The following is a 6,442-nucleotide window of genomic DNA, read 5'->3' as shown; positions in this document are numbered from 1 at the left end:
AAACCCAATCTAGGCTACTTGAATGACAGCAACATGGAAAAAAATATGGCGTGAGAGGGGAAATGAGAGTGACTAAAGTAGAATAGGAGTGTCATGGAGAGAAGATGGATTTCTGGGCTCTCAGTGGAAAGCTGTCATAACAGGCCTGAGCAGCTGTTGTGGGAGCTGTTTGGATTCACGAGAAATATGTCACGCACACCTCCACTCCTCTGTGCAGGCCCAGGTGGAAATTCTGTCTAACTGTGTCACATTTCCATCTTATTGTAGTGAAAGGCACCCAACGGCGAGGAAGAGGAGCACAGAAGAGATGGGGCGCAGGGGAAAGATCCTTTAATTTAGTCTCAGAGGGAAGCATTAAGCCTCGATCCATCCCGAGGGGTGTGGGGGTGTGGGGGTGTGGGGGTGAACAGCGTGAAGCGATGGGGCCGTACATCGCCATTTCGCATCGCTCCCTTCCATCACAGCACCTCCAGCTCCGGTGATGACGAGTCATTTCTGCTCATATCCTGAAGCCACAGCGACGTTTAACCTGCCCGATTTGCTCTCAGCACAGAGGGAAATAAATGCGGGGGAAAGGCGACAACAGCGAGCCGGTCGGGGCTACAGAGACTAAAAGTCCTGCCTGATACACCTCAGCTCGTGGCCCTGCTGGAGACACTCTAAACTTTGGAAATTATTAATGCCCTCCAGACTCTGATACCCTCTGCCTGAAGAAGCCAATTATATCAGCCTCGCTAGCTGCTTGTGACAACAACGATGTTTGCTGCTCACGCTGGCAAAAAGCTAATGAAAGGCGATCCTTCATTTACTCATGATCACTTTTACTTCTCGGTGTTTTACAGGTTTTTCAAGCCGCTCTGCACCGTCACGGTGTGCATCCGTGCTTGCTGCAGGGAAACACAGCGTCTTTTATTGGTGTTTAAGATATGGGTATAGTGAGGGGGCTAAAGTTCCAACCTGATTTCCTCTGGGGAAACGATTCATAATAAATTGAAATAGATAAGCAATAAAAATGGGGAAAATCAAACGGCCCATTCATCACCACCATTTTGTATTAATTACAGAGAGAAGCACAGGCCTTGTCTTCTGAGGCTGCGCTGTATATTTAAAAGTATTTAAAACTAACCGATTCCTCCAACTTTTCCAGCTTTCTCCGTACTTCATTGGAAAGCAATGGTTTGACCTTCCGATCGCTTTAAAAGTCCCATTCTCCAGCTGCGGGTGTTTCGCGCGCCTGACTCCATTTCTCCTACGGGAGGCGCCGTCAGCTCAAACCTTCACCTCTACCTGCGTCAGATTCACAGCATGCGCCGGCCTGGCATTCCTGAAGAGCAGAGGTGCGGGGAAATGAGTGGAAACGCAGGCGATAATGACTCAATCAGGGCTGTTTATTAAGAACACGTGATCAAAAGATGTGTGTTGGCCGTGGAGCTAAAATCAAACATCAGATCAAATGCATGAGCCTAAAACAGCCGGTGCATCCGAACAAAGAAGTTATTTCCATGTGTATAAAACAATAGATGTATATGCAAAGTTGCTCCTTCCACGTTGACAAACGTGGGAGTAGCTGCAGCACAGTCGGAGGTCCACGGCCTGAGCTTTAGTCGCATTTTGGGGAGACAAATTGCAACGCTTTAATCCGCCACCCTCAAGTTTCAGGAGTGTTGAAGGATCTACGGTGGCTGCTGGGGAGCCAAATGTGTCTCCCACAGACGTATTTCCAGCCTGCAGGGCCAGTGTTGATATATTCAAATGAAAGTGACGAGTCACAGCTGATGTTGAATCTTGATTTCTGCTCAAGTCTGTTTGTTCATTCAGAGCAGCTGTATACCGCCACACGCCACCGTGATGTAGGATCCATTCCAATGGCTTAATAAATATTCTCGCCCCGAGTGAACAAGAACAGAAACATTAGTCTGCCGGTTCCGATCTCCAAAAAAACTACATTTCTTATCACATTAGAAGTTCTGCAAGTGGCATATTTCCAAGATTCTCTTACAGAAGTCAGCAACAGGAAGCCTTGTTGTCCCGACGAGACTTAAATGTTGTACGTCCGCCTCCTTTAATTATATGCTGAGGGAAAGTAAGTCACCCACTCAGTCACAAATCGGTTTGCTTCTTTACGGAGCCAAATAAATAAATACAACTGAAGTTTAAACACAAATGGAAAATGTTAGCCGGGGTGGGGAAACATCAATGCTTGTGATGGCTGCAACTCCAGCATTGGCCGCTGGAGGCGCTATTTTAATGGCTTGTGAACGTTTATCTTGCATTTTTGTTTGAGGATCTTACTTACAAATAAGTTACACCAAGTTTGAGAAAATGCAGTCGACAGGGAGTGAATTTAAGCCTTTTTTTCCTCCTTTTTTTTTTTTTTGCTTGTTCCAAAGTTGACAGTACAATATATCTTCATACGGGTCTCTGCACCTTCCACAGAGCGGCCGTGACAGATTTCTCACTTCATGGCAGACTGGTCAGTGCCGGTTTTTGATTAACAGCTGTAATCAAAAGCGGGCCCCTGTTTCTGATCCTCTCTGGCTGTCCACAAAAAAAGAAAAAAAAATCTTGCTGGATTTTGAGTCGTCTCCCACTTTAAAAGTAGCGAGATGGGCAAGAAACGACGCAAGTGGAGGTGAAGAGAGCAGAGAAGGAGGGAAGGATGGGGTGGTGGGGCGGAAATGTACAGAAGACAACCCAAAAAGACAAGAGGGAGACGTCTGTGCCTGTGTGCACGTGTGTGAATAAGCAATCGACCGCCAGTGGAGCCATAAAAAACCAGGAAGCAGCGAACGCATCACCTTTGGCTGGTTTGGAGGTGAAAGACTTTAGGAGAGTTCTGATTTAAAGCACCGAGCATCCGAGTCAAGCGAGGTGTAAATGCTGGATAAAACCCTTAATGGAGGAGGCCCGTCGTCCCCCTGGCTTCTCGTTTGTCAGCGTAAAATATAACACCCCAGTAAACTAATACGACCATTAATTGTTTATGATGTTTATGCAGGGAAAAAGGGGAGGACGCCTCATTCCAAACACGTACGGCTTCTCTTTAATTTGCCGCGTTAAGAAGCAAAAACTCTGCCTCAGTTCTAACGCTAACAACAGGCTGAATCCAGTCGGTGCCCTGTGGATTCTATTTTCCAGTTTTTGGCATGCAGACGCTGACATTTCTATAGAGACTATTTTCAGATTTTCTATCAAACACTGGGTGCCATATAAACATTGGGACAAAGTCAGAACAGCGTAAAAAAAAGAAATAATCAGTAAACTTTGGAAGGTGTCCAAAAAAAAAGGCCCCACATTTTTTGATGTACTCGTGTATAAATAGCTTCAACTCATTTTCAACCCCTTCGGATCAAACCAATCCAAATATACAAGCTTATTAAACTCCTCAGAACTTCCTCACAGTATTCAGAAGTTATAATTATTGTATTTTGTGTTTGGACCTAAAAATGGCTCCTTTTTCACCAGCATTTTCCAGGAACCTTTATGACCAGGGATTTATGTACTTGGGTGAAAATATTCCTGGTTATATATGCGTTTCCTGTTCCCACCGCACCGGAAATTTCCAGAAAACGTGTTCATGTCAGGCTGATGACACACGGGGGGGTTACGGTTGTCTAACTGTGAGTGTTGCTCTTCTTTGTTATGATGTTGGTTACGTTTCATCGGCGTTCCTAAAATTGTTTTTATGCGTTCAGCTCCGCCAGCTCCGTCGGTCATTCCACCGTAGACGACGCGCTCGCTACAAATCGCCAGCTCAAAGTCCCGCTGGAAGCCGTCTCCTGCAAAAGTGTTTAAAAGAGCCCAGACATTGATGCCCGTCCACTTGTCATAAGTCCTAACCCCCCACCCCCCATATGAGTTTTTTTCCCAGAGAAAGTCTGAGGTCGGGGGAGAGGTTTTTCAAACCCTGGCTAAAATGAAGTTCTTGAGGTGGAAAAGAGGCTATAGACTTGAAAAAAACCTGCACTTTACCATCTGCCTGCAGCTTTCCATTCTACTCTGGTACTGGCCTTCAATCGGAAATGTTTTTTTATTTTGTTACTACAACTGTACATTTAAACTACAGCTCCTGGTCTGAAGGTCTGAATCGACAATACTGCAGCTCTAGATTAGATTTCCTCCAATTTTAGAGATGTCTTTCAAATATATTTGGCATCTAGACAACTTCCAGTGTCAGTGAATAGTAGATCTACTAACACACACACACACACACACACACACACGCACACACACACACACACACACACACACACACACACACACACACACACACACACACATTCTTATACTTATATCTCTACGAGGCCTTTCATAGAAAGAATATTCTGTCTATAGAATACACAAATACACAAGCATGCACACATTTACACGTATTTTTCCTGTTTTTCCCCCAACATGCTGTTGCGTTATGAAGGCCGGCATAGATTTAAAAACATATTAGGGCCACAGCTAAGATGGTTTGGATGGATGGATGGTGTACAGTCCAGCCACCCATACGCTACCTATAGAAAGAATAAATTAATTTATACAGAACTCCCACAGCATGTTCTGATATCCTCAGCAGGAAGACACGGAAACGTCCTCAAGCAAAAGAAAAAGAAGAAAAAAAAAGCAAGGTCATATTGTGGTTTCAGGGAATGTTTGCTGTAGCTTTAGCATTAAAATAAACACGGATGCTGTGAGCTCAACTGCAAATGAGCCACATCTGAATCATTTCTACTTAAAAAGGTATCATATATATATAAATATTATAATATGTTGTACCCTCACATCACCTATGAAAAGCTTTATGATTGTGCAGCAGCTTGACGTGGCCTCTTTTCCGTCATGGAAAAATAAAGTTCTCTTTTGCAAACACTTATGTATCAAGCTCAAAATTCTCCTATTGCAGTGACACATGGGCAAAACTGGGTTAAGGCCTGAGCGGAAATATTCACTAACAACAAAACAAATTGTCCTTCTGCATAAAATTACTTTTTTTTTACTCTTTAATGGATACAGCGAGTATTTACAAAGTGGGTCAAAGGATTCCGGTTTGATACCGGCTTATTTTTCCTCTCTCTGGTGGCAATACATAAACATGCTTATTAAATTAACATTTATCTGTGTAGAATGAACAATATAAACTGGTTGCAAATGATGAATCTACTCAGATTAAAATCAAACAATAGCAGGCGATAATTTATCTCATAAATCATTTCATCAGAGACATTTTCTTTAAATGATCTGTCAGGATTTGTTGCCATTTTTGATGTGGATCCAAGATTATCCACGCTTATTAACTTCCTAGTTAATTGAAGGACAGTTGCAGAAGTTGCTGAATTTGGAGAGAAAAATAAAGCGGAGCTGCAGAATTTCAAGCCGGTTTGCCATTTTTATACATTTGTTCTTGGCAGCACGTAGCTTGTGAGGCAGTGGTAGCATACACGTTGCAGGCGATTATTCCCGGTGGATCGGAGGGGCGCGCTGGAATGACAAGCTTTGTTTCATCCAAATCCCTTCAAGTCAGACTTACTTTGTTGCCTGAATGTGGATGTTAGCTTTATTAGCTGAGAGCAAGCTGTTACACAAGAACAGAAAATGGACATGGGTGGCTGTTCTCAGTTTTAAATCATTTTAAATCATTCCAAATATTCTACGCTGCCAATTTGAATGCTATTGCTACACAGAGCTAAAGGCTCAGTAGTTGTACAAGGTCTTTTGGGGCCAAAACTGAACATATCCTTGAGAAAGTAAGTCTTTATTTCAGGGAAAAGTGGATGAAAAGGAAAAATCCTGATACTCTCCAGCTGTGAGTCAATCACAGCAGCTATTTGATATGCTAATTACATCAGCAACGTGACAGACTCGTCCCTGTGCTCACTGTGGACAGCAGCAGCCTCAAGAAGAGCAACATCAACGAGCGGCAACACAGCAATTCACCAGTGCAGAAGTGGAGTGTTTCCATTATAGTGTCCTAAACTGCTCCTCCTACTGTGAATTTAAAAAGCTTTTATTTCAACAGACAAAGGAAGCAGAAAGAAGAAGAAGAAGGAAAAACAAGTCTCTTTCCCTCTGCAATAAATGAAAGTTGCTCCTCTTAATGGCGCGGCTATATCCGACCGAGGAATGCGCCTTGTTGTTCCACTCCTGCGTTCTGGCGCAGGCTGTCTAGGTGATGGCCATTATGGCTCCTGCTGCTGCCAATGCCTCAACTCCAACAGGATCACTGGAGTGTTAGCCCTAACAAGCCCGGGATGCAGACAGCTGATGCACAAATGGGATTCTGTCCTGGAAGCTTTAGAGTTTGGCAAAAGGGAGTGGACGGCATAGCTAGCAGGAACTGTTTGAGTTATGTGTCCCCAAGTTGAGCTCATTACATCTGATGATCTTGCTAATGATCTACTCTTGGGAGGAGAGCGCATCTACTGTACGCCATTTCCGTCTCATCCTCTAATCTGGC

This window comes from Takifugu flavidus, chromosome 11 (assembly GCF_003711565.1).
Source record: "Takifugu flavidus isolate HTHZ2018 chromosome 11, ASM371156v2, whole genome shotgun sequence".
Lineage (NCBI taxonomy): Eukaryota > Metazoa > Chordata > Actinopteri > Tetraodontiformes > Tetraodontidae > Takifugu > Takifugu flavidus.
The sequence above is the reverse complement of the archived record's forward strand: the minus strand, read 5'-3'. Positions refer to the sequence as shown.